Genomic DNA, 10,243 nt, shown 5'->3' on the forward strand with positions numbered 1-10,243 from the left:
ATCTAAACAAAGAGAAAGTAAATTGCAACAATTAATTAAGTAGAAGATGAATTGGGCAGAAATGGAAATTAAAGTGCAGCAGAGGTTCACAGAAGAACCAAAAGTAAATTGGGATCTCAGGTCTCCAGAGACTAGGTAGCAGAGCCTAGATCTCAATTACCTTCCTAGATCCAAGTTCTCAAAGCAATTAACAAGAAATTGAAGAAGAAGCAGTAAAGGAAATTGAAATTGAATTTAATTGTGCAGAAAGGAATTAAAGAGATTTTGAATGGAGGTTGAGACAGAATTTCCTCAACTCTTCACACCCAAAACTCAAAACAAGGAAATTAAAAAAGACTCAAGCAAGAACGAGGAAGAAGAGAGATCAATTCTCCTCCCTAATTCTCTGAAATCTCAGTGAAGTCACCAAGAGAATTTGCAGAATTCAAAGCTCCAAAGGAAGTATGAAATTCAAAAATCAAGTAAAAGGTAAATATCCAAAGTTCAAAAAGTGAAAGTAAAGGTCCTAATTACAACAAACTAACTCCTATTTATACACTTTCTATTCTTGGATCTTGGGATTTGGATGGGCTTTTGATTTGGTGAAGAATTGAATTGAATTGGATTTTTAATTCAATTTTTGGCCCAAAAATAATAGCTCCCAGGAGGCTGCCCTGCCCTTGTGGAGGGCAGGGCAGGATTTGGTGCGTGTTGGTGCTTGCTTGGTGCGGTCTTGGTGCGCAAAACGCTGCCCTGCCCTCGCGGAGGGCAGGGCAGGAAAAATTGGTGCGCCAGAAATGTGCCACGGTGCGTGCTTGGTGCTGCCAGATTCAAGCTGTGATGCGCGCTGGTGCTGCCAGGATCGTGCCTTGGTGCGCAGAATGCTGCCCTGCCCTCGCGGAGGGCAGGGCAGAAAAACGTGGTGCTGCCAGGATCGTGTGTGGTGCGCACTGGTGCTGCCAGGGTAGTGATTTGGTGCGCCAGACTCACTTCTTGGTGCGCCAGAGTTGTGCACCAACAAAATGCTGCCCTGCCCTCGCGGAGGGCAGGGCAGTGTTTCCAAAATGAAGTCCCGTGTTCGACTCTTGTGGCAAGCATTTGGAGACATTTTCCTTTGATTTTCTTCCTTGGTGAGCCCGATACTGCCCTTGTGGAGGGCAGGGCAACATTTTCTTCTTCTTGATTCCAAGGCACAAATTTGTGCTCTGCCCTTGTAGTGGGCAGGGCAGAGTTGCCTTCTTTGCTTAGTTCCCTTATGTTGCCCTCCTAGAGGGCAGTGTGCCGTTGTGGAGGGCAATGCTTGCCTCCCCCATTGCATGCGACACCTTTTTCCTTCTTTTGACCACGCTTCCTTCTCCTTGGGTCACGCTTTCTTAGGCCACGCTTTTCTTTTTTATTCTTTTCTTCACCTGAAATAAACCAAAACAACCACTCCAAGTATCACTAAATTCACAAGGCTTATAAATCAATTAAAATTCAATTAAAATTAGCTTAAACCTCATGGATTAACATTAATTTCGTGGTGGTTGCTTGATTTAAAGAAGTTGTGCATTTTAACTCCAAATCACTTACTTAGGAAGCAAGAAAGTGCATAAAGACTAACAAAACAAGTGAAATTAGCTTGAAAAATGGGTATATGATGACTTGTCATCACTCCTTCCATGAGAGATTTTGATGATTTCTCCGTGAAGGATTATAGGTGTTTCCATAGGGTTCTCCCATGTAATTCACCTCTTCCATTGAAGGGTTCTCAGGATCATAAGCTTCTTCTTCAGATGAAGCATCTTTAGTACTGCCTGGTGCAACTTGCATTCCAGACAGACTTTGAGAAATCATATTGACTTGCTGAGTCAATATTTTGTTCTGAGCCAATATGGCATTCAGAGTATCAATCTTAAGAACTCATTTCTTCTGATTCGTCCCATTGTTCACAGGATTCCTTTCAGAAGTGTACATGAATTGGTTATTTGCAACCATTTCAATAGTTCTTGAGCTTCTGCAGGCGTCTTCTTCAGATGAAGAGATCCTCCAGCAGAGCTATCCAATGACATCTTGGACAGTTCAGACAGACCATCATAGAAGATACCTATGATGCTCCATTCAGAAAGCATGTCAGAAGGATACTTTCTGATCAATTATTTGTATCTTTCCCAAGCTTCATAGAGGGATTCACCTTCCTTCTGTCTGAAGGTTTGGACTTCCACTCTAAGCTTACTCAATTTTTGAGGTGGAAAGAACTTTGCCAAGAAGGCACTGACTAGCTTTTCCCAAGAGTTCAGGCTTTCTTTAGGTTTTGAGTCCAACCATATCCTAGCTCTGTCTCTTATAGCAAAAGGGAATAGCATAAGTCTGTAGACTTCAGGGTCAATCCCATTAGTCTTGACAGTGTCACAAATTTGCAAGAATTCAGCTAAAAACTGATGAGGATCTTCCAATGGAAGTCCATGGAACCTGCAATTCTGTTGCATTAGAGAAACTAATTGAGGCTTAAGCTCAAAGTTGTTTGCTCCAATGGCAGGGATAGAGATGCTTCTCCCATAGAAGTCGGGAGTAGGTGCAGTAAAGTCACCCAGAACCTTCCTTGCATTGTTGGCATTGTTGTTGTTTTCGGCTGCCATGTCTTCTTCTTGTTTGAAGATTTTTGTTAGATCCTCTACAGAGAGTAGTGCTTTAGCTTCTCTTAGCTTTTACTTCAAGGTCCTTTCAGGTTCAGGGTCAGCCTCAACAAGAATGCTTTTGTCTTTGCTCCTGTTCATATGAAAGAGAAGAGAACAAGAAAATATGGAATCCTCTATGTCACAGTATAGAGATTCCTTGAGGTGTCAGAGGAAAAGAAAAATAGAAGGAAGAGGTAGAAGAAATAGAACTTATCAAGAAAGATAGAGTTCGAATTGTGCATTGAGGAGGAGTGTTAGTCCATAAATAGAAGGATGTGAGAAGAGGGGAAGAAATTTTTGAAAATTAGAGTGAATTAATAAAAAATTTTAAAAAAAGTTATTGATTTTCGGAAACTAAGATTGGGAAAGAAATTAAGTGATTTTTGAAAAAGATTTTGAAATTAGAAATCAAAAAGATATGATTGAAAACTATTTTGAAAAAGATGTGATTAAAAGATATGATTGAGAAGATATGATTTGAAAAACAATTTAAAAAGATTTGATTTTAAAAATTAATGACCTGCCTAACAAGAAAGATATGATTCAGACATTAAACCTTTCTCAACAGAAAAGGCAACATACTTGAAATGTTGAATCAAATCATGAATTGTTAGCAAGTATTTTTGAAAATTTAAAGAGATTGATTTTGAAAAATTTTTGAAAATTTGAAAAAAATTTGAATTAAAAACAAAATCTTCCCTCTTGTGCCATCCTGGCGTTAAACGCCCAGAATGGTATACATTCTGGCGTTTAACGCCCAAAACTCACCCCTTTTGGGGGTTAAACGCCCAGCCAGGCACCCTGGCTGGCGTTTAAACGCCAGTTTTCCTTCCTCACTGGGCGTTTTGAACGCCCAGCTTTTTTTGTGTAATTCATCTGCTGTATGTTCTAAATCTTCAATTCTCTATTTTATTGACTTGAAAAGATACAAATTAAAATTTTTTTTGGGATTTTTTTTAATAATGAGACTAAGATCAAATAAACAATGCATGCAAGACACCAAACTTAGAAGTCTGTATACTATTGACACTAACAAAATGAGAATGCATATGAGAAACAACAAAACACTCAAGACAAGAGAATTTAAAGATCAGAGCAAGGAAATCATCAAGAATAACTTGAAGATCAATTAAGACACATGAAAGAATTCGAAAAATGCAAGAAGAACAGAAACATGCAATTGACACCAAACATAAAATGAGACACTAGACTCAACAAGAAACATAAAATATTTTTGGTTTTTATGATTTTGTAACTTTTTTGGATTTTTTTTTTCATAAATTGATTGAAAAAAGAAAATAAGGGTATCAAAATTCTTAATGAGAATTCCAGGAATCATGCAATGTTAGTCTAAAGCTTCAGTCTAAAGAAATTAGACATGGCTAGCCAAGCTTCAGCAGGACATTACATTCAAGAGCTAAATTGATGAGAATCAATCAGCTTTGGTGATGATAAGAACATCACCGTGAAACACTAGAATTCATTCTTAAGAACTCTGAAGAAAAATACCTAAGCTAAGCAACAAGATGAACCGTCAGTTGTCCAAACTCAAACAATCCCTGGCAACGGCGCCAAAAACTTGGTGAACGAAATTGTGATCATCAATGGCGCCATCAACATGGTACGCTCAATTGCAATCTCAACTCTTTATCACAACTTCGCACAACTAACCAGCAAGTGCACTGGGTCGTCCAAGTAATAAACCTTACGCGAGTAAGGGTCGATCCCACAGAGATTGTTGGTATGAAGCAAGCTATGGTCATCTTGTAAATCTCAGTCAGGCAGATTCAAATGGTTATGAATGATTGATGATTAAAAGATAAATAAAACATAAGATAAAGATAGAGATACTTATGTAATTCATTGGTGAGAATTTCAGATAAGCGTTCGGAGATGCTTTGTCCCTTCCATCTCTCTGCTTTCCTACTGTCTTCATCCAATTCTTTTTACTCCTTTCCATGGCAAGCTGTATGTTGGGCATCACCGTTGTCAGTGGCTACAGTCCCGTCCTCTCAGTGAAAATGTTCAACGCGCTCTGTTACAGCACGGCTAATCATGTGTCGGTTCTCAATCAGGTTGGAATAGAATCCAGTGATTCTTTTGCGTCTGTCACTAATGCCCAACCTTCAGGAGTTTGAAGGTCGTCACAGTCATTCAATCATTTAATCCTACACAGAATACCACAGACAAGGTTTATACCTTCCGGATTTTCTTGAGTGCCGCCATCAATTCTAGCTTATACCACGAAGATTCCGATTAAGGGATCCAAGAGATATCCACTCAATCTAAGGTAGAACGGAGGTGGTTGTCAGGCACACGTTCATAGGTGAGAATGATGATGAGTGTCACGGATCATCACATTCATCAAGTTGAAGAACAAGTGATATCTTGGAACAAGAATAAGCTGAATTGAATAGAAGAACAATAGTAATTGCATTGATACTCGAGGTACAGCAGAGCTCCACACCTTAATCTATGGTGTGTAGAAACTCCACCGTTGAAAATATATAAGAACAAGGTCTAGGCATGGCCGAGAGGCCAGCCCCCAAAACGTGATCTATAATAGCATAAAACTCCCCAAGATAGCTACCCAGATGAGAATACAATAGTACAAGGTCCTATATGTAGAGAACTAGTAGCTTAGGGTTTACAAAGATGAGTAAATGACATAAAAATCCACTTCCGGGCCCACTTGGTGTGTGCTTGGGCTGAGCATTGAAGCTTCTATGTGTAGAGACTTTTCTTGGAGTTAAACGCCAGCTTTTGTGCCAGTTTGGGCGTTTAACTCCCATTCTTGTGCCAGTTCCGGCATTAAACGCCAGAATTCTTGAGCTGACTTGGAACGCCTGTTTGGGCCATCAAATCTCATGCAAAGTATAAACTATTATACATTGCTGGAAAGCCCAGGATGTCTAATTTCTAACTCAATTGAGAGCGCGCCAATTCGGTTTCTATAGCTCCAGAAAATCCACTTCGAGTGCAGGGAGGTCAGAATCCAACAGCATCTGCAGTCCTTTTCAGCCTCTGAATCAGATTTTTGCTCAGGTCCCTCAATTTCAGCCAGAAAATACCTGAAATCACAGAAAAACACAAAAACTCATAGTAAAGTCCAGAAAAGTGAATTTTAACTAAAAACTAATAAAAATATAATAAAAACTAACTAGAACATACTAAAAACATACTAAAAACAATGCCAAAAAGCGTATAAATTATCCACTCATCAGTGACGCGATCGCGTGGACGACGCGGACGCGTGACTTGCGCGATCTGCAGAATTACAAAAGTCACTGACAGAGATTTTGGGCCGCAATTCAACCCAATTTTTAGCCCAGAAACACAGATTAAAGTCAGGGAACATGCAGAGACTCAACAGGCTTTTCATAATTCATAATTTTTAGTTTAGATGTAGTTTTTAGAGAGAGAAGTTCTCTCCTCTCTCTTAGGATTTAGGATTAGGATTCCTCTTAAAAGATTTAGGATTTCAACTCTTCATCAGGTTCAATATTCCTTTTACTTTATATTTCTCTTCTATTTTGAGATACTTTAATGCTTTTATTTATGTTTGATTTATGTTGCCCAATTGGCTTATGAATATTTTCCATGTTAGATTTGACTGCTTTAAATGAATGTTATTTGAGGCATTCCAGATATTTATGATTTTAATTTAGTTTTCTACATTCCTGGCTTTGGTTAAGAAATCAGTAACTCTTGAGTTATCAAACTCAACGTGATCGATAATCGCTATCTTTGCTAATTAGCTTGAAATTCTATAATCCCAATCTTTTTCTAGGAATTAACTAGGATTTGAAGATCAAACTAATTAGCCACTTGACCTTCCTTCGTACCAGCAGAGGTTAACTAAGTGGAATTAAGATTCAATTTTCATCATCATTGATAAGGATAACTAGGATAGGACTTCCAATTTCTCAAACCTTGCCAAGAGTTTATTTTACAGTCATTTATTTATTTTTTTTGTCATTCATCATACTTGTTCCTCATTCTCAAAATCCCCAATTTACAAAACTCATAACCAATAATAAGAACACACCTCCCTGCAATTCCTTGAGAAGATGACCCGAGGTTTAAATACTTCGGTTATCAATTTATTTAGGGGTTTGTTACTTGTGACAACCAAACGTTTGTAAGAAAGGACTTTTGTTGGTTTAGAAGCTATACTTGCAACGGGAATTTATTCTGAATTCTAGACCACGCAAAAGTTTTCTCTTCAAAAGTCTAAACCTTATTAGTGGTTTTCCGAGTAGGATCTGGGAAGGGATGACTGTGACAAGCTTCAAACTCATGAATGCTGGGCGCAGTGACAGTGTGAAAAAGGATCAATGGATCCTATTCCAACATTAGTGAGAACCGACAGATGATTAGCCATATACATGGACCCTTTTCACTGAGAGGATGGCTGGTAGCCATTGACAACGGTGATCCACCAACATACAGCTTGCCATGGAAGGAGACCTGCATGCGGGAAGAAGAAGACAGTAGGAAAGTAGAAATTCAGAAGACAAAGCATCTCCAAAACCTCAACCTGTTCTCCATTACTGCATAACAAGTATCATTTAATCTATGTTCTTTTACTTATTCCAATTAAAACTAAGAACCATTATTGACCCTTACTTCAAGATAACCATAGCTTGCTTCAAGCCAACAATCTCTGTGGGATTGACCCTTACTCACGTAAGGTATTACTTGGACGACCCAGTGCACTTGCTGGTTAGTGGCACTGGAGTTGTGAAAAGTGTGAATCACAATTCCGTGCACCAATTTTTTCAAATCTTTTTCAAAAATCATATATTTTACAAAATCTTATCTTATCTATTCTAATCTCAATTTTCAAAAATCATATCTTTTTCAAATCTTTTCTTTCATTTATTTTCTTACAAGTATCTTTAATTTTAAGACATATCTTTTTCAAAACTTCCTAACCACCTTCTCTCTCATCATTTTTGGAAAGTGGTCCGATATGGGATTAACCACAAAGTGGCAACTCCGTATCATCCCCAGACAAATGGGCAGGCTGAAGTCTCAAATAGAGAACTTAAAAGAATCCTGGAACGGACTGTGAGTAACTGCAGAAGGGATTGGGCAAGAAATCGAGATGATGCTCTGTGGGCATACAGAACAGCATTCAAGACTCCTATAGGGACCTCTCTATAACAACTTGTGTATGGGAAAGCATGCCATTTGCCAGTGGAATTGGAATACAAGGCCTACTGGGCAACCAGATTCCTAAATCTTGATGCCAAGTTAGAGGAATTCAGACTCAATGCTTTTGAAAATGCAAAAATTTACAAGGAAAAAGCAAAAAGGTGACATGACAAAAAACTGCCATCCAGAGTCTTTGAGCCGGGACAGAAGGTTCTGCTGTTCAACTCTAGGCTCAGATTGTTCCCCGGGAAATTGAAATCCCGGTGGAAGGGACCATATGTGATTACAAGTGTTTCACCATATGGCTATTTAGAGCTTCAAGATATTGATTCTAATAAGAGGTTCATTGTTAATGGACAGAGAGTCAAGCATTATCTTAAAGGCAATGTTGAGCAAGAATGCTCAAAACTGAGACTAGATTAAAGCTCAGTAAGGTCTAGCTAAAGATAATAAAGAAGCGCTTGCCGGGAGGCAACCCAGCTATGAGTTATTTTATTTGTAATTTTAATTTTATTTTAGATAATACATTTCAGTGAATAATCCAGAGAAATGAAGGTTCAGGAAAAGAAGCAGAGGATTCACAGAGAAAAGGACATCACTGGCATGAAAATGCTAGTAAAGGGTATTTTGGGCATTAAACACCAGAATGGTATGCCAATAAAGACACCTTTCTGGGCGTTAAATGCCAGAATGGTACCGCCAGAATAGGTACCATTCTGGGCGTTCAACACCAGAATTGCATCATCCTGTGCGTTTAGAAAAATGCCCATGATAAAGGATTTCTGGCATTTAATGCCACCCAGAATACCTGGCTGGGCGTTAAACGCCCGAAAGAAGCAGCAAATGGGTGTTAAACACAAGAATGGATGCCATTCTGGGCGTTTAACGACAAGAAAGTGGAGGGGAGGAAGTTTTGTTTCCAACTCAAATTTTTTTCAAATTTTCATGTTTCCATCCATAATTTATTGCATAAACATGTTACAAATTCTCATCTTTCAATTTTAATTTCAAAAAAAAAGAATATTTTCTTAATCCTAAAAATCTTTTTCCAATCTTCTTCAACTACTTTTCCAATCCTTTTCAAAACTCATCTATCTTTTTAATATCTTTTCAAATCTTTTTCAACTCATCATACTATCTTTTCAAATTTAGATTTATCTTTTTCAAATCTCTCTCCTATCTTTTCAATTTTAAAATTGCATCTTTTTCATATCATATTTATCTTTTACAAATCATATCTTCTGTCATATCTTTTTCAAAATTTTCGAACCCACCCCCTCCCTTTTAAACTCACATTCGGCCTCTCCTCTACAACTCAAATTTGACTCTCCTTCTATTCCTTTCTTTTTCTTTCTTTTTCTTGAGGACAAGCAAACCTCTAAGTTTGGTGTGTTTTTCGTGATCACTGAGTTAAGATTCACTAAGATCATGGCTCCTAAGGGAAAACAAACCACTTCAAGAGGCAAGAAAGAGAATACTCCAAAACTACTTTGGAATCAAGAGAGGTTCTTAACCAAAGAACATGCAGACCATTACCACAAAATAATAGGTCTAAGGTCAGTGATCCTGGAAGTTAAATTTGATCTGAAAGAAGACGAATATCTGGAGATCCAAGAGCAGATTCGAAACAGGGGCTGGGAAATTCTAGCTAATCTTGAGATAAAGGTGGGTAGAAACATGGTTCAGGAATTCTACTCAAATCTGTGGCAAACAGATAAGCAGAGAATGACTAGAACCGCTTTCTATACCTTTCGAACTATGGTCAGAGGGAAGATTATCTACTTCCACTAGACAAAATAAGAAAGGTCTTCAAGCTGCCTCAACTACAAGGTGATCCATAATCCTTTAATGGGAGAATGGTGAGGTTAGATAAGCGCTTGGACCCGGTTCTAGAGGACATATGCATCCCTAAAACCAAGTGGATAACCAACACAAAGGGCTTCCCAAATCAACTCAAGAGAGGAGACCTCAAACTAATTGTTAGAGGCTGGCTGGACTTCATTGGGCCCTCTATACTGCCCACCAGCAACCGCTCTGAAGTCACTGTCAAAAAAGTTATGATGATCAATTGTATTATGCTGGGAAATAAAGTGGAGATTCATCATCTGATCTCTTGTGAGCTTTACACAATTGCAAATAAGAACTCCACTGACGCCAAATTGGCTTACCCAAGTTTAATCTCTTTGCTATGTAAAGATGATGGGGTAAAGATGGGAGTGGATGAATATATCTCAGTCGAGCACCCAATCACAAAAAAGTCAATGGAAGGACAACAAGTGCAAGATAACTCCATCAAGAGGAGGGCGGAGGAGTTCCTCCAAGAAATCCCTCAGATTGACTACTGGACCCGCCTAGAAGCATTTATCCCCAAGTTGCAATAAGCTATGGATCAATTGAAAGAAGAACAGCAAAATCAAAATAGCATGCTTTGCAAACTGCTTAAGGAA

This window comes from Arachis stenosperma, chromosome 5, assembly GCF_014773155.1.
Source record: "Arachis stenosperma cultivar V10309 chromosome 5, arast.V10309.gnm1.PFL2, whole genome shotgun sequence".
Lineage (NCBI taxonomy): Eukaryota > Viridiplantae > Streptophyta > Magnoliopsida > Fabales > Fabaceae > Arachis > Arachis stenosperma.